Source organism: Macaca fascicularis, chromosome 7, assembly GCF_037993035.2.
Source record: "Macaca fascicularis isolate 582-1 chromosome 7, T2T-MFA8v1.1".
Lineage (NCBI taxonomy): Eukaryota > Metazoa > Chordata > Mammalia > Primates > Cercopithecidae > Macaca > Macaca fascicularis.
This window is the reverse complement of record NC_088381.1, coordinates 159,240,503-159,259,267: the sequence shown is the minus strand read 5'-3', so window position 1 is coordinate 159,259,267 and position 18,765 is coordinate 159,240,503. Positions and strand designations below refer to the sequence as shown.

The window sequence follows — 18,765 nt, the reverse complement described above, 5'->3', positions numbered from 1 at the left end:
AACAAGAGCAAAACTCCATCTCAAAAAAAAAAAAAAAAAAAAGAACAATCACTAGGTTTACCTTGTTCCTTATTCACCTCACTGTCCTGGCACCCGCCTCACCCTGGCCCCATAGCCTGGAGCACAGGTGTTAAATGAGCTGATGAATGAATAATGAATGAATAACTGAGTGAGCCTCCCTGACTTGGATCCTGCTGGCCCCTTCCAATTATGCCTTTCTTCTCCCTGCCCTCCTCCCTGTCTTCATCCAAACCCTCCATCTTTCAAGGCCCTGCCAGGGGTCCGGGGTCCAGCTTCTCCAGAGGCCTTTTTAAACCAACGGATCCACCCTTAGCCCTCTTGCCCCAGAATATTACATCGCTGGTGATATGCATACCTAGGGCGCATTCAGTTCCATAGTCTGGTGTGTTCCCCTCCAGAGGTCAGGGGCTGTGGGTGACACTTAAACCATGGGTGCTCAGGAAACACTGTGGAGTGGTTCCACGTGGTCCAGCCTCCAGGTACCAACTGTGTTGGGTCTCAACAGCTATATTAGTTTCCTGTTGCTGTGGAACAAATTACCACCAACTGACTTAGTATCTTAAAACAACATACATTCATTATTTTAGAATTCTAGAGGACAGAATAGGGTCTCACAGGGCTAAAACTAAGGTGTTGGCAGGGCCAGCCAGGTCCTTTATGGAGGTCCAGGGGAGACTCCATTTCCTTGTCTTTTTCAGTGTCTCAGGCCTGCCTGCATTTCTTGGCTTGTGGTCTCTCGCATCTTCAAAGCTGACAATGGATGGTGGAGCCCTCCCCTCCCTACATCACTCAAATTCTCTCTTCTGCCTCCCTCTTCCACCCTTGTGATGACATTGGGTCCACATTGATAACCCAGGATCATCTCCCCATCTCAAAATCTCTATCACATTTGCAAAGTCCATTTAATGTGTAAGGTAAAGTAACATGTTCACAGGTACCAGGGATTAGAACACAGTCATCTTTTTTTTTTTTTTTTTTTTTTAACAGAGTCTTGCTCTGTTGCCCAGGCTGGAATACAATGGCACGATCTCGGCTCACTGCAACCTCCGCCTCCCAGGTTCAAGTGATTCTCATGCCTCAGCCTCCCACGTAGCTGGGACTACAGGCGTGCACCACCACACCCAGCTAATTTTTTTTTTTTTTTTTAGTAGAGACAGGATTTTGTCATGTTGGCCAGGCTGGTCTCGAACTCCTGACCTCAAGTGATCCACACGTCTCGGCCTCCCAAAGTGCTGGGATTACAGGTGTGAGCCCCCGTGTCCAGCCAAGGCCACAGTCATCTTTGAGGGCTGTTGTTCTGCCTACCACAGTAGGAGCTGTCCCTCGTAGTCACAGGACACACTGGCTGGTGGAATATTCCTAGTAGCTGACATTTACTGCTCCGGGCACATTACACAACACTCCCTGAGTTAGGTGCCATCATTGTCATTTTACAGATGAAGAACAGGGGTTAAATAACTTGGCATGCGGCAGAGCTGGGATTTGAACCTAGGCAGTGGGGGTCCCGGATGCACCTTCCTGGCCTGTAGGCTACACTGCCTCTCTGGCACCGTTATTGCCCTCAAGATGCCTGGAACAGGCCAAGAAGACCTGAAGCCCAGATCAGGAGGAGAATTTTCTCCAAGGTTTTCTAGGTAAGGCCTCTGTATAGGCTACAAATTCTCTGCCAGTACTCTCTCATTTCAGCCCTTTCTCACCCTCCCACACCATCCACACCCCATTATAGGAACCTAAGCCATGATCCAAGAGGGCTGAAGGGAGAGCTGCCAATGGTTTTCTTCAGGGGGTCCCAGGCAGTTAAGGCTGGAAAAGTTTCTGTGTGCCAAATACCACTCAAATCCATCCCTGTCCTCCCCCAGCATCCACACACCAAGTCATATGAACCCCACGGAAGGCAAATCTTACGTAGCAAATCAAAGAAAAGTAATCACCATTTACCCAGCTCACTGCCACAAAGAAGCCTACACCCTTAAATGAGATTGGAACACATAAGCCTTCCATGGGCATCAGGGGAAGAAGGGATGGCTTAACATTTATTAACTGAGCATTACTAGGGGCAGGCATAGTTCTAAGAGTTTTATACTTAGTTAATACAACAAGCCTGTGCAGTAATGTTTTTTTGTTGTTTTGTTTTGTTTTTGTTTTTTGAGACAGAGTCTTGCTCTGTTGCCCAGGCTGGAGTGCAGTGGCACGATCTTGGCTCATTGCAACCTCCACCTCCTGGGTTCAGCGATTGTCCTGCCTCAGCCTCCCGAGTAGCTGGGATTACAAGTGGGCACCACCATGCCTGGCTAAGTTTTTTATTTTTTAGTAGAGACAGGGTTTCACCATGTTGGCCAGGCTGGTCTTGAACTCCTGGCCTCAAGTGATCTGCCCACCTCGGCCTCCCAATGTGCTGGAATTATAAGCATGAGCCATTGTGCCTGGTCCAGTACTATTATTACTCCCATTTTACGTATCAGGAAACTAAGGCACAGGGTGAATGTCACTTGTTTATGGTCACATAGCCAATAAGTGGAGGAGCCAGGACTGGGTCCGTTCTCCCTAAGCAGAGAACCAAGGCAGAGGCTAAACAGAGTTGAATAGCCCCAGCCTGGGCCACACTCCTTCCGTCAGCAAAGCCCCCTCTTGTGCCTTCCCAGCAAAACCTGTTGTTTTTGGACCTGGCAAGGCTGGTATCCTGGTTTCTATGTCAACCACACTTCCATTTAATTCATTTATTTCCATTCCTTTTTTTCTTCTTCTTCTTTTTTAAATAGAGACAGATTATTGCTATGGCTATGGCTACAGTCTTGCCCAAGCTCTTCTTGAAGTCCTGGCCTCAAGTGATCCTCCCATCTCAGCCTCCCAAGGTACTGAGATTATAGGCATGAGCCACCATGTCCAGCCTTCAACCAGATTTCTTGACAGCACCTTTACATGTGATTCTTACACCAGTCTTCACTATTAACCCCATTTTAAAGAAGCAGAAACCAAGGCCCAGGGAGGCTACATAACTTGCTAGAGCTCTCAGAGCTAAAAAGCAACAGATGTGCAATTCAAACCCAGGCATTCAGATGCCCAAGTCCCCTGCACTCCCACTCTCCTAAACTGCCTCAGCCTGAGCAAGCCCAACCTGAAGCCTTCCTCCTGGAGTCCAAAGTCCAGCCAGGAATGTGACATGGGCTCCCCAGCCCTCCAGATGTGTGTGCTCACACTTCGTCTAGACTTGTTCCTCCCTGGCCTTCGAACGTTCCGCCCTCAGATGTCCCCATTAGTCACAGTCTGTCTGAGAGCCCTCGGATTAGCTGGATCGGAGCAGACGCAACTTTGTGGTGGTCATCAGTTTGTCCCATTCATCAGCTCAGGCCCCAGCCTGTTGGAGTGTGGTTGTTGCCAAAAACAAGAACTCTTAGGAAAGAAAACCAGTCTCTTTCTGCCTGAAACTGTCCTGAAACTTGACTCAGCATCGGCAATTATTTTCCAGAAGGAAAGTTACCGACCTGATTCTGCAGCCACATGCTCTGCTCTAGAAAGCTCATGGTGACGGGAAGCACAGGACAGGGGTGGATCAGCAAGAGAAGGCTTGGGCCTGAGCAGGGATTGAGATGAGCTGGCGCTAGAACAGAGGGAGGAAGTAGGAACTCATTCTGTTGTTTAGGGGATAAAGAGAGATTTCCGCTAAGGCTAACCAGCTGTGCTAATTGGAAGAACGAAGTGGAAAAACAGTAATTTTCAAAAGTAGATCATCTGTGCACATTCTGAAATATATGCACATTCTTCCACTAGTATGAGTTTGCAGTGAGGATGTATCTGATGCATCCATTTCTGTATCAGTCAGACTCAGCAAGAAGCAGATGGCACCCTCAAGCAGGGTAATTGACAAAAATTTAACACAAAGGTGTGGACAGGGCTAAGGGATGGTGCCACACGGTGGGACTGGCATGCCTCGGGAGCTCACTAGCCCTAGGCTTGCAGGAGGAAGGGAGAGAGAAGTGCAGGAGAGGGACTCCAACAGGAGCTGAGCTGACATCTTCAGCCAAGGGAGGCAGCCAACCTGAAGTGACCCCGGCAGAGTGGATAAATACTCCCGGGTCTTCACTCTCCTCCCATCCTCTGATCTCCAGTTAATGCTTCCTATCGCCCAAATCTAGCAGACGCTGGAAGGCAGGGAGCCGGGTGACATCATCCTTAGAGTAGGGGGATGGAGACTGGATCTGGATAGGTGGATAGAAAGTGCACAGCACATTGCTGGTGCAGGAGCCTCTTTCACACATTCCTTTGGCTCCATTTTCTGGACACCTGCAGTGTGTCACTCTGGGTTTGACATTGGGGAAATGCAGTGAATGAGCTGTCCTCAGGCTCTGTGTAGAGATTCTGCCTTTACAGATGCCAAGATAAAAAGAAAAACCACAAGTGACTGGAAAAGAAGAAATGGATACAAGCATCACTGGCACTGGGGGTGGTGAATTTCAGACCATGTCTCTGGAGCCCAGCCCAATGTGGGAGATAATTTCTGTGGGCGAGACAGTTATTAGTGCAGCATTTCCAATCAGCATTTCAAGAGCATGGGTCATAATTTACATTCTCTAGGCTCAGGAAGGTTCTGGAAGACAATATGTGCTTAATTTACCATCAGTGAGCTGTTTTGTTGCTTGTAAGGCCAGGTTTTATTTACAAAACAACAAATTCTGCTGCCTCTGCCAAGGACTGGACATCTTGACACCAAGAAACATAGCAAAACCCAGCCAAAAGTGACTTTGCAAGCAGCATGATGAATTTCTATATGGTTCTCCAGCTCCCGCATTTTCTAAAGGAAAGCATGGCCAGAAATGCCCAAGTCTGTATTTTGGCAATGGCCCAAGCATCTCAGACTCCACTGGCCAGTTCCAGATCTTTAAGTAACTATAATAAGAGCCATGCTGTCTGTCTCTAAAAAGTGAAACACGAATCAAAAGTGAGTTTGTTTTAATTTAACAGCATCAAGACTGTGAAAGGCAATGGATATGTTTAGGCACCTGTAAACGGAGAATGTGGGGTGAAAAAGAGAGGCATAGCTGGGCACGGTGGCTCACGCCTGTAATCCCAGCACTTTGGGAGGCTGAAGCAGGCGGATCACTTGAGGCCAGGAGTTTGAGACCAACCTGGCCAACATGGTAAAACCCTGTCTCTACTAAAAATACTAAAAATTAGCTGGCCGTGGTGGCATACGTCTGTAATCCCAGCTACTTAGGAGGCTGAGGTATGAACATTGCTTGAACCCAGGGGCCGAGGTTGCAGTGAACCGAGGTCGTGCCACTGCACTCCAGCCTTGGTGACAGAGACTCTGTCTCAAAAAAAAAAAAGAAAAGAAAAAGAGAGGCAGGAGACAGGGCCACCAAGTACTGGCACACTGTGCCAACTCCAGGGACCACCAGATAGGTTACAGCATGCACGGCACCCTTGAGGTTGTGCAGTGTGGTAGCCCTGGCAGGATTCATTCTGTAATATATTTTCTACAGGGCATGCTCTGTACTCCTGACAGTCAGAGTCCTCGATCTGGCAACTGACAATGAGCTTTAAAAGAGCCCACCTCTTTCCTAGAGAGATGAGATGAGGCAGAACAGAATCACTGGAAGAAACAGCTTCAGAGTCGGAACTCCTGTCAAGTCCTGGCTCAGTCACTTGGGAATTGAGTGGTCTCAGGCAATTTATGAAACCTCAGTTTCCTGATCTGTGAAATGGAGAGAATAAAACTACTTGTTCTGGGGATGAAAGGAGATTGTGCACAGGCACTAAGGACACAGGAAGCATTTAAAAGATAAGAGTGATTGCACCTGCAGTGAGCTGCCACTGTACTCCACTGTACTCTGGGGGACGACAAAGTGAGACCCTGTTTCAAAAATAAATAGATAGATAAATGATAAGAGCTGCAAATAAGACGATATTTGGAATGTCCAATGACAGTGATAATAACAGTTAACATCTATTGAACCCTCATGTGTGCTGGGCATTGAGCTAAGGGCTTTACTTGGCTTAACTCATGTAATCATCTTAGCCCTCTTTTGAAGTTGTGTCTCCATTTCACAGATGAGGAAACGGGCACAGAGAGGTTAAAAGACTTGTCCAGGGTCACCCTGCTAGTGCGTAGTACCACTGGGATTTAAATGCCAACACTCTGGCTTTCAACGCCAAACTCTTCACAACTACACTCAGTTTGGCAACTTTTAGAAAGCAGATGTGAATTTTTATGGCATAAATAGTCAATCCAGAAAATTCCATTTGTGAGGACTTTCTAAGAAGGAGGAATTTCAAAATGAAGACCAGCAGAGGCGGCTTATCCAGCCTCTTAGCCTGCTGGGATGTGGCTAGGGTAGTGTCCAGTGGGAAAAGCAAATCCCCCTGCCTCCACACTCCCTGTGCCTCTCTCTCCCTCCTCCTGCTCCCCGGCCTTCCCCTGCCAGGGTACCTTCTGTCCTCTTACCCACTGTCCATCCTTCCGGAGACTCACCTAGAGGCTAAGTCACACCGTGTGGAGCGCCGAGCCACCCAGAGGAGTTAGCAGAAGGTGAGATGTTTGCTGTCTCTCTCCTTCTACCTCCCCTGCCTGCAGTTCCAATCACCCTTCGTCCCTAACCTGCAACCATCTGTCCTGACAACCGCCTAAGCTTCTGCAGACTCTTGCAGTGACAGTTCCAGACATTCATTTCATAAATAAGAATGGGGGCACCCTGCTTTGAGCAGGATAACTGGGCTGAGAGCAAGGACCCTGTAGAGAGATAGCTGTGTGCCACCAACCCCGGGGCAGTGCAATGCTGGGAAAGGGGCTAAGGGCACACAGCGGGGTTCAGCACACATTACCTGGGGCAACCAAGAATGCTCCCTAGGGGAAGTGATTTGGGGTCTTAAGACGGAGGCAGGAGTTCAAGAGATGGGAAACAGGAGGTCTCTGGAGTGGGGAGGGCCACAGGAACCAAGGTATGCAATTGTGAAAAAGCAGAAGGAAACAGCTAAGGGTGGCTTGGGACAGGAAGTGGGTAGGAAGAGGACTTCTGTACCCAACTGCCTGGATTTGAATCCCAAGGCCTCTACGTACTACCTGTGTGACCTTGGGCAAGTTGTTTGCCCTCTCTGTGCCTCATTCCCCCATGTATAAGATGGGAATAACAATAGTATCTACATCATACACCCCTGAACATCAAATGAGTTAATGCGATTAAGTACTTACAACAGTGCCCGGCACACAGCAGAGCTCAATAGATGCGGGCTGGAACTATTATTACTATTATCTGTGAGCATGTGGGGCAGAGGGCACTAAGGCCTTCTTGAATTATCAAGAAGGTCAGTAGGAGTCCTCTAAGCCATCCCTGTGGCAGGCAGGCTCCGGCTCTGGGGAGCACCGGGCAGGGACCCAGGGGGCTGCAAACCTAAGTGCAGAGCCCCAGGCTGGGCTGGCCAGGCTGCGGTCAGGGCAGGTGCAGAGAGGCCCAGAGCTGCAACACCGCACTTCATTTATTGCGTGTGCTGGGCACACGGACGTGGAAAAGGACAGAAAGGCTACTCCTGGACTGTTCTCTAGGCTTCTCACCCTGGGGTTGTGGTGAGAGGCTGCTGATAGCCAGGGCACCCGGGAGTGGACGTGGCTGGAGAAGGACCCTTGTCCTTTTACAGCCAGGCCCACTCTGAGCCCCACGCAGTGCTCTAGACCCTGTCCCCCAGGGCAGGATGGTAGTGGAAGCAGGCACCGAGCCTAGGGACTGTGGTCAGGGTGAAAGGCAGGGCGTGGACCCTCACTCAGGGCTGCGTGTGCCCGACGCGGAGGTGCCGTGGAATCGGAGCACAACTTGGCCCTGCGTTCCCAGGAAGGGGCCCGAGGACGTCCCCAGGCCACCCCGCCATCTGCGTGCGCGCTGGCAAGAGGAGGGGCGCGGGGTAACGGTGGCCGGCGCCTCAGCCCTGCGCCGCGCAGGTAAGTGTCCCAGCGAGCCGACCCCCTCCTCTCGCCTCGCCTGTGGGTCCCCGGCGCGCCGGACCCCGAAAACCGCGCGCGGGCCAAGGCTGGGTCTCGGCACCTCCCCCGGAGCGGCCCCGCGAGCGCGCGGGAACCTGGCGGGCCAGTGCGGGTGCAGGCGCGTGCGCGTGCGAGGCGGGGGCGCGCCCCGAGCCGAGGCCGCCGGGGCGTGGCGGGGGCGGGAGACTCGGACGCGGTAGCGGCCGGGACCGCGGGTGTCTGTCCGCGAGCGCCGGCGCGGCCGGGTCCCTCTCCCGGGCGGGGTGTCTCCGCCTGCGGTCGCCGCCCGGGTTAGCAGCCGCCCCCTCGGCTGGCTCCGCGGCCACCTGGTAATTACTCCCGCCCCCACAAAAAGTGCGAGACACCGCGAGCCCTTCATTTCCCAGAGCCTGGCAGCACCGGCCATTCCGAGTCCGTTTGGGCCTTTCTGTCCCCCAGATCTGCGCGGCCCCTCTGGGCAGCCCTGAGACCCGGACAGCACCCCCTGCCACAGAGGAGGGGAGAGCTGGCTCACTGCTTGGTCGGCAGGGGCAGCGCCGGGTGGGGTCCCTGGTTGCAGGCCCCCCACCCCCCCAGCTACTCCACCAAGCAAATGGCCCGACGAGGCAGCAGGGTCCAGGTGGCCCTTCAGCTAGAGAACAGGGGCTGCGGTGGCGAAAGGGCACAGGCAGGGGAGAGAGCCCTGCGTTGGAGCCAGAGGCTGTGTAGCTTTGGGCAGGTAACTTGCTGTGTGGCTGGGCCTCTGTAAAACTGAGATAAGAAATATTAGCCATTGTCACCTCACTGAGGTGTGAGGCTGGTTTGAGAGTCTGCAAATCTGAGATGCTGTAGTTACGTTTGGCTTTACTCCCTCTGCCCCCACCTCCACACACAGGATCGCTTCCAAAAGGAGGGAGGGAAACAGATTCCTGAGCTCAACAGTGGAAGTGGAGCTGGACAGTGAGGATGCTGTGGACTGTATGACTGTATTGCCAGCCCAGTTCCAGAACCAGATAGTCTAGGTCCGATCCGAGCTCTTCCATATTTTAGAGTTATTACCTTGGGCAAGTCACAATTTTTTTTTTCTTTTTAAATGGATTCTTGCTCTGTGGTCCAGGCTGGAGTGCAGTGGTGCGATCTTGGCTCATTGCAACCTCGACCACCGGGTTCAAGCGATTCCCCTGACTCAGCCTCCCGAGTAACCGGGACTACAGGCGCCCACCACCACGCCCAGCTAATTTTTGTATTTTTAGTGGAGACGGGGTTTCACCACCTTGGTCAGGCTGGTCTTGAACTCCTGACCTCAAGTGATTTACCCGTCTCTGCCTCCCAAAGTGCTGGGATTGCAGGTGTGAGCCACCACACCCAGCCCATGTTGTCTCTTTCTAAGCCTCTGAGTTTCCTGTGAAATGGGCATCATAGTAGGGCGATTATGGGATTGCACAGGTGAAATCCGACCTTGAAAGCCTTGCAATGCCCTCTGAATGTCAGTTCTGCCCACTCTTATTATTACTATCATACCACACACTTCTGGGTAAGGTGCACACTGTCAGAAGAAAAGACTCAGCCAACAGGAAACGAAGTGGAAAACAGGTTCAAAGAAAACAAATGCAAAGTGTGGTGGTGTCCAGAGGTTGGTGGACTTCAGTGGGTGGACCCAAAGAGGGGCTGGTGACTGAAGACCCTGGAGGGAAGGAGGAGCGCTTGGCACCAGCCACGATGAGGACGATGATGATGGTGGTAGAGGAATGAGCTTTAGCATCAGAATTCCTGTTTCGTCTTTCCTAGCTGGTTGACCTCAAACAAGATATTTTAATTTTCTGAGTCTTAGTATCTCCTAGGGAAAGTGGAGATGATAATACCTACACCTCAAAGACTTGTTATACAATTTGAAAAGATTTGAAATCAGATATTTATATGAATAAATCCAGCACATGATAGGCCCTAAAGTGATTTGGGGGGACAAATAATTTATGCTTCTGTTATCTATTGCTGCAGGACAAACCATATTTAAAGATATTAGCTTAGACCGGGTGCAGTGGCCCATGCCTATAATCCCAGCACTTTAGGAGGCCGAGGCAGGTGGATCACTTGAGGTCAGGAGTTGGAGACGACCCTGGCCAACATGGTGAAACCCCGTCTCTACTAAAAATACAAAAATTTGCCGGGCATGGTGGTACATGCCTGTAATCCCAGCTACACAGGAGGCTGAGGCAGGAGAATCGCTTGAACCTGGAAGGCGGAGGTTGCAGTTAGCCGAGATGGCACCACTGCACTCCAGCCTGGGTAACAGAGCAAGACTCCGTTTAAAAAAAAAGAAAGAAAGAAAGAAAAAGGGAGGGATGGAGGGAGAGAGGGAGGGAAGGAGGGGGAGGGAGGGGAAGAAAGAGCGAAGATATTAGCTTAAAATAACGTATTTATTTTGCTCACAAATCTGTGATTTGGGCAGGGCTCGGTGGGGATGGCTCATCTCTGCTCCTTGGAGCATCAGCTGAGATGGCCCTACTGGGGCTGGGGGATCCTCATCCAACATGACATACTGGTATGCAAGAGAAGTCAAACCTGGCTGTCAGCTTGGGGCACAGCAGGAGCTGCTGGCCAGGGTTTGGTTCCGCTCAGTGTGGGCCTGTCAACGAGGCTGCTTGGCTTCCTCACAGCATAGCACTTAGGTTTCAAGAACAATTATTCCCAAAAGACAGGAAGTGGGAACTGCCAGTCTCTTCAGGCTTAGCCTCAAAAACTGGTACAGCGTTGCTTCCACGCTATTCTGTTGGTCAGGCAGTCAGAGGGCCTGCCTAGGTTCAAGGGAGGGGATTTAGACCCCCACCTCTCGATGAGGAAAATCTCAAAGAGTTTGCAGCCACCTTGGGTCTGCCACAACTTGAGCCTTCTCTTTTGCATTTTTTTTCTGGGCGCCATGGTGATGAATTAATCTTTTGCAAAAGTTGAAGTGTTTCTCCCAGGAGAGGACCTGCCGAGACAGAGACATGGGCCTTATCACACACAGTGTATTTTGGTCAGAATCAGTATCGCTGGACCTGACACAGGGCTGAGGGAGCAGGCATCCTACCCAGTGGCCTCTCTAGCCCTGGAACCTCTGAGGCTTCAGTCCCCAGCTTTGTCAACCCTGGGCCTTCAAAACAAGAGGGAGAAGCCAATGAGAGAGCAATTTGGATTCAAGAAAATAGATTTGAGCGGGTGGCCCGGGGTTGAGCGTAATGAGCATCTTCGAAGCTCTCGAGTTGCTGGAGAAGTCGTTTGTTTTTCAAGAGGGCTGCTTCCTGTGTGTTTGGAGTGACTGTTGTCATACATTATTAGGTTACTAATTGATGGGCTGGAGCGCTCTGCAGGCAGTGGGGGCAGCAGGCCCCAGGGATTGCCATGGCAACCTCCAGGTCTGTGGTCTGTGCTGCAGCTGCAGACAGGAGACATGCCCCAGGCAGCTCAGACCTTCTCAGACCACAGGCCCTCCTGGCTGGAAGTCCCCGGTTCAGCACCAGGCCTTCGTGGAAATGCACTTCCGCTTAAGGCCACCCACTCACACTCTGAGAGTCCAAACCAACCCTCTTCTTGTTGCCTCATCCTATATCCTGACTGTTTCCCTCAGATTGTTAGCTTCTGACTTCAATTTTAGCCACGCTGGTCTTCCCAGCAGGCTACAGGAAGAAGTGGAATTTAGATTCATTTATTCACCCAAACATTCAGCATGTTTTTGGTGTGCACGGTCCCTAGCAAAGAACGAAATAGATCCAGCTCCTCCTTCCCCAGGCAGCTTCCTGTGTAAAGGAGAAGACAAGCATTAACCAATAGTCATACATATTTCCATGCGTTACATTGGAAAATATTAAAATACAATGATGGACCAGGTGTGGTGGCTCATGCCTATAATCCCAGCACTTTGGGAGGCCAAGCTGGGTGGATGGCTTGAGCTCAGAAATTTGAGACAAGCATAAGCCACATGGTGAGACCTTGTCTCTACTAAAAATGCAAAAATTAGCCAGGTGTGGTGGTGTGCGCCTGTAATCCCAGCTACTTGGGAGGCTGAGGCACAAGAATCGCTTGAACTCGGGAGGTGGTGGTTGCAGTGAGCCAAGATCGTGCCACTGCACTCCAGCCTGGGCAACAGAGGGAGACTTGTTTCAAAAAATAAATAAATAAATAAAAATAAATACAATGGTGAAACCAATCCGTTGCATACACTAAATTTTTTTTAAAAAAATACAATGAGCTGGGCATGATGGCCCATACCTGAGTCCCAGCTACTGGGGAGGCTGAGGAGGGAGGATTGCCTGAACCCAGATTTTTGAGGCTGCAGTGAGCTATGATCGCACCACTACACTCCAGCCTGGGTGATAGAATAGGGACCCCATCTCTAAAAATTAATTAATTAATTAAAAATGAAAACACAGTGAATTCGGACATTGAATTGAATCCCAGCCCTGCTGCTTGCTTGCCAGCTGTGTGACCCTTGGTCTTGGATAGCCCTGAGCTTTCAGTGATAAAACTGAGATGATATTTACCTGGCGGGTTGCTGTGAGGCATCAAGGCAGCCTATGGAAAGCTCAATGCCTTGTATATATGGGCAGCTCCAGACAGGTGAGCACCCACCCTGCATCCCCTTGCTGAGCACCCATTTGTCATTCACAACCTCAGGCCACCTTCCTTCTGTGTGAAGCGTGTGTGAGGAGCCCTTATCCCAGCTCCCTTGTACCACAGTAATAAAAACACTCAGAGCTCAACTTTTCCTTCCTTCCTTCCTTCCTTCCTTCCTTCCTTCCTTCCTTCCTTCCTTCCTTCCTTCTTTCCTTCCCTCCCTCCCTCCCTCCCTCCTTTTCTCTTCCTTCTTTCCTTCCTTCCTTCCTCCCATCCTCCCTCGCCTCCCCTCCCTCCCTTCCTCCCTTCCTTCCTCCCTCCTTTTCTCTTCCTTCTTTCCTTCCTTCCTTCCTCCCCTCCTCCCCTCCCCTCCCCTCCCTCCCTCCCTCCTTTTCTCTTCCTTCTTTCCTTCCTTCCTTCCTCCCCTCCTCCCCTCCCCTCCCTCCCTTCCTCCCTTCCTCCCTTCCTTCCTTTGGGTCTTTCTCTGTTGCCTATGCTGGACACTACAGCCTCAAACTTTCAGGCTCAAGGGATCCTCCCACCTTAGCCTCCCGACTAGCTGGGACTACAGGTGCGGGCCACCACAACCAGCTAATATTTAAAACTTTTGTACAGACAGAGTCTCACTTTTTTGCCCAGGTTGGTCTCAAACTCCTGGCTTCAAGCGATCAATCCTCCTGCCTTGACCTCCCAAAGTGCTGGAATTACAGGTGTGAGCCACCATGCCTGGCCCTTTTCATTATCAAGTATTTATTTAGCCCAAACACTTGTGCAGCATTATAGCAATTGCTGTGGGGATACCAGAGATAAAGGTGGTCCTCAGTTCATGTTAGAAGGGCAGAATCTCAGACCGTACCCCAGACCTACTGAACTGAACCAAAAGCTACGCTAACAAGATTCCTGGGAGATGTATAACACATGCACACTAACGTTTGAGAAGCAGCACTGTACAGGGTTTTTGTTTCGTTTTGTTTCGCTCGAGACATGGTTTCATTCCAGTTGCCCAAGTGTGATCTCAGCTCACTGCAACCTCCGCCTTCTGGGCTCAAGCAATTCCCCAGCCTCAGCCTCCTGAGTAGCTGGGACTACAGGCACATGCCACCGCACCCACCAATTTTTTGTATTTTTTGTAGAGACGGGGTTTCGCCAGCTTGCCCAGGTTGGTCTCAAACCCCTGAGTTCAAGCAATCTGCCTGTCTCAGCCTCCTGAAGTACTGGGATTATAGGCATGAGTCACCTCACCCAGCCAGCACTATATAGGGTTTTAAGTAAGTATCACATGGTGGGTGTGGGAGGCAGAATAATGCCCTCCCTAAAGAGGTCCAGTTCCTAATCCCCGGAACCTGTGACTGCGTTACCTTACATGGCAAACGGGGATTAAGGCAGCAGGTGGAGTTAAGACTCCTAATCAGCTGACCTTAAAGTAAGGAGATGATCCAGCATTGTCACAAGGAAGGACCCTTCAAAGTGGAAGAGGGAACGTGAGGGTCAGAGGAGGAGATGTGATGTGAGAAGGACTCAGTCGACTGCTGTAGGCTTTGAAGTTGGAAGATGCCACAAGCCAAGGAATGCTAGAAGCCTCTAGAAGCTGGAAAAGACAAGGAAATGGATTTTAGAGCCTTAAGAAAGAATGCAGCCCTGCAGACTGCAGTTTTGATTTTAGCCAGTAAGATCCATGTCATGCTTTTGACCTCTAGAACTGCAAGATAAGAAATGGATGTTGTTTTGGCCATGTGCAGTGGCTCACACCTGTAATCTCAGCACTTTGGGAAGCCAAGACAGGTGGATCACTTGAGGCCAGGAGTTCGAGACCAGCCTGGCCAACATGGCAAAACCCCATCTCTACTAAAAATACAAAAATTAGGGCCAGGCATGGTGGCTCACGCCTGTAATCCTAGCACTTTGGGAGGCCAAGGCAGGCAGATCACCTAAGGTCGGGAGTTCAAGACCAGCCTGACCAACATGGAGAAACCCCATCTGTACTAAAAATACAAAATTAGCCAGGCATAGTGGTACATGCCTGTAATCCCAGCTACTCAGGAGGCTGAGGCAGGAGAATCGCTTGAATCCGGGAGGCAGAAGTTGCCATGAGCCGAGATCACGCCATTGCACTCCAGACTTGGCAACAAGAATGAATCTCCAAAAAAAAAAAAAAAAAATTAGCCGGGTGGTGCATGCCTGTAATCCCAGCTACTTGGGAGGTTGAGGCAGGTAAATTGCTTGAACCCAGGAGGCAGAGGTTGCAGTGAGCCGAGGTCGTACCACTGCATTCCAGCCTGGGCAACAGGATAATCCCTGCCACGCAGAGTTGATGTAAGGATTAAACAAAGGATCGGGAAGGTGCTTAGCACAGCACCTAGTGCAAAAAGCAAATGCTGGGGAAATGGTAAAGGCAGCTCTTGGTAGCGAGCCACTCCAGGCTCTTTCCTAACCCCTCGAGGGCCAGGCACGTGAGAGAACGTGGGTTCTTTTTTCTCTTACTGAGCTAGCATTTCACAAAGACCTGGGCTCAGCTGATTTGAGTAAAACCAAAGAACGTTTCACCCCTCCTTCTTCATCCCGAAGGCATGGTCCTTCCTCCAGGCGCAGTAGGGCATGTGCTGCTTGCGGAGGGGCTGGGGCAGCTTGCCAGCCCCTGGTGGTGCTGGAGGTGGGCCGGGACACCATGCCATTAGTGGTTCCTGCAGGTATAGACGATGATGGTGTAGACGGCCTGCGTGTGCACACCCTGTTAGGCCGGGGGTCACCCTGTAGAGGGCCAGAGGTGCTCTCTCTGGCAGGTCGTGTCCTAGGGGTAAGCCAGGCAGTCACTGCTCAGTCAGTTCTGTGCTCCTAACCCCCGAGTCCTCCTATATGACATCAGGGAAAGCCAGCCACATTTCCGAAACTCAGAAATAGCACGTGTGTCCAAATGCACACTACTGCACCACACCAAGTTGAAGCCTTTGCTTGTAACATAAGGCCTACAAGAAGCAACTGACATAGGAAACTTTTTTTTCTTTTTTTTGAGACAGAGTTTTGCTTTTGTCGCCCAGGCTGGAGTACAGTGGCGCAATCTCGGCTCACTGCAAACTCCACCTCCCAGGTTCAAGTGATTCTCCTGCCTCAGCCTCCCAAGTAGCTGGGATTACAGGCACATGCCACCACCCCCAGGAAATTTTTGTGTTTTTTTTTTTTTTTTTTTTTTTTTTGAGACGGAGTCTAGCTCTGTTGCCCAGGCTGGAGTGCAGTGGCCGGATCTCAGCTCACTGCAAGCCCCACCTCCCGGGTTCACGCCATTCTCCTGCCTCAGCCTCCCGAGTAGCTGGGAGTACAGGCGCCCGCCACCTCGCCCGGCTAATTTCTTTTCTTTTTTTTTTTTTTTTTGAGACGGAGTCTTGCTGTGTCGCCCGGGCTGGAGTGCAGTGGCCGGATCTCAGCTCATTGCAAGCTCCGCCTCCCGGGTTTTTACGCCATTCTCCTGCCTCAGCCTCCCGAGTAGCTGGGACTACAGGCGCCCACCACCTCGCCCGGCTAGTTTTTTGTATTTTTTAGTAGAGACGGGGTTTCACCGTGTTAGCCAGGATGGTCTCGATCTCCTGAACTCGTGATCCACCCGTCTCAGCCTCCCAAAGTGCTGGGATTACAGGCTTGAGCCACCGCGCACGGCCAATTTTTGTGTTTTTAGTAGAGATGGGGTTTCACCATGTTGGCGAGGCTGGTCTCCAACTCCTGACCTCAGGTGATCCACCTGCCTTGGCCTCCCAAAGTGCTGGGATTACAGGGGTGAGCCACTGCGCCTGGCTGGAAATAGTTTTTAAAAGGCTTGCTATGTGGTAGCATTTGCTTGGAACGCCCAGGCTCCACTGAAGGGGATTTCCTTAGACCCCCTACCGCAGAGCAAGGGGAGTGGAGCCAAGGCTCTTGGCATGAATAAGATGGGCATGTTTTAAACTGTGTTAGTCCCCAGATCAGGGACCTAGCACAGGGCTGTGGCCGCTTCCGGCAGGAAGGACTCGCGCCCCCAGTGGCCCCATGCACCGTGTGTCTGTTGGCTTCCTGGCTCTGGCATTGTAGCTTATAATTAGCTTCCAAGGAGCCTGCCTTGGAGGGAGGTGGTTACGCCAAAATGCTGGGCCTTTCCATCCTCTGTGTTATGTGTGTGAGGGAGTTTAGTAAGTGCTCCTGAGAGCCAGAAGGCCCCCCGCGGCCACAGCCCCGGGCTTGGTTCCTGCTCAGGGGACTGACACAGTTGCAAACATTGATGCCCACCCTATCCTTACTCATGCCCAGAGCCTTGGCTCCATGGCCTTCACTCTGCTGCTCTGCCAAACAGGATCCTACCTGCTTCACCACATCCATGGCTCCCCACCTTCACTGCACTTTAGAACAGTCCAGGGAGCTTTAAAGCCATTGATGCTGGCACCTCACTTGGGAGCATGATTTAACCAGCCTTGGGTGGGGCTCGGGCATTGTTTTTTTTTTATAGGCTCCCAGGTATGTTCTCATGCACGTGGCCAGGGTTGAGCCCCAGTGACCCAGATGTTGACAGCTTCCCCCGCCCTTGCCTGGATCCTGGTATCCTGTAGGTGCTGAAAGGTGGCTAGAATTAGCCCACCCCCTCCTCCTGTATCCCCCCACCGCAGTCCTGAGGGCACCCGCCCCTAGCTCAGGCTTTCACATTCCCGGTGAGGCTGCTCACTGACTGGGTTGCGTGGAGAGCAGAGGAGGATGCGTGGAGAGAGCCATTCCGCCGCCCTCAGCCTCTGGCTGGCGAGTGGTTCCTCGGCAACCGCCCAGCCTGACACCAGATTGGAGTTCACATGATTCTGCCTCAGCTCGGGAATGGGCAGCCTCCGGCTGGGGATTTTCTAGCCGGAGCTGGGAGGTTCAGGCTGCGGGAAGTCGCTGGAGGGAGAGCTGGGGTCGTGGTTGCAAGGGTGCCCAGGCTCCTGCAGAGCCTCTGCAGGAAGCCCAGTTGTTTGAGGTTTGAGGGCAGAGCCCAGCTGAGGCAGGCAGAGTCAGAGAGGACTCGTTTCAGACTCCCCCCTCAGAGGACTCCTTCCGTCCTGATTTCAGCAGCTGTCTGCTCCTCACCTGTCTTCAGAGACCACACCGCCTTCCTGGGGCCCTGAGGCTCTAGGAGAAGCTGGAAAGCACAGGTGGGGGTCCATCAAGCTGTTTCCAAACTGCGGGTTGTAACCCATTCATGGGTCAGTAAATCAACTTCGTAACTCATGACCTGCATTTTAAAAATTGAAATAGAATAGAAATGATCAGAGTGCGTGGCAAGAAGTAGGGTAAGTATTGCTTTGGGGAAGTTTGTTGCTTTGTACAGATGTGTGGGTGTGTGTGTGTCTCTGTGTGCTGGGTCGTGATGTCAGGTGTATTTCTTGCTATTGCTTGTGATCCAGAAAGTTCAAAGGCAGCAAGCTGGTGCCTAGACACCTGGGTTCTGGATTCAGATCCACCCCAACTAACTGAGTTTGAGCCTCCCTGCTTTAGCCTCTCTGGGCTTCAGGTTCTCAGAAATGGCTTAGCAATGCCAGCCCCACCTGACTCACAGGGACTTTGTGAGCCCAGATGGGACTGACCTTTGAAACAGTGACAGGGGTTCTAGAAGTCAGATGCTATGGTCCACACAGTTGCTGGAGTGAGGCGATCTGGGGGGAAATGGGGACTAAGGAAAAATGCATCCTGATTTTTTCCCGTCCTCAGAGGGAAAAATAAAGCACTTTCAGAAAATGAAACAGTCTTGTTTAAAGCGTGCAGAGGTTTGGCCAACTGAAGGAAAAGGAAGCTGGGCCCTCGGGAAACTCCCCAGCTCTTGTGGGTTTGGGGCTCCGTGAGCAGCCCTGGCACCATGAGTAACTGTCTGTGTGCGTGCCGGTGTGTGCCTCACGGAAGCGGGGGCGAGTTAGATCATTATTTATGTGCTAGCTGGAATCCAGCAGGTAGGCACCTCTGCCTTCTGACTTGGGACATGCACGAGACTCCTAGCTTAGTCAGAGAGGCCTTTCCTTCGTGTTGGGAGCTTAATTTCTCTTGGTCATTGAAGTCCTCAGAGGCCTCTATGCTGATTTGCATTTGCTAAAGATTTGCTTCCAGGCGTTGAGTCACTCTATAGTTTTTCTCAATTTCTTAGCTAGGTAATAAAGTGTTATTTTGATTCTTTTCCCCAATGCCCTCCCAAACCATGGACTGGACACATGGCTGGTTTTCCT

At 51.4% G+C, this 18,765-nt stretch overlaps 1 protein-coding gene across 4 annotated transcripts in view; it reads left to right on the top strand.

Moving 5' to 3' along the window:
• GPR68 (G protein-coupled receptor 68) overlaps positions 1-18,765 on the top strand; it is a 31,845-nt gene that overhangs the window by 3,779 nt on the left and 9,301 nt on the right. The window contains exon 1 of one of the 4 annotated variants that reach the window (XM_065549237.2): positions 7,852-7,948. The exons of 1 other annotated variant lie outside the window; for it this stretch is intronic. The gene's annotated coding sequence lies outside the window, so the exon portion shown is untranslated. Of the gene's footprint in view, positions 1-7,851; positions 7,949-17,433; positions 17,842-18,765 lie in introns of those variants that run through there. 2 more of the 4 variants (XM_005562025.5, XM_005562026.5) reach the window with 2 other exon arrangements.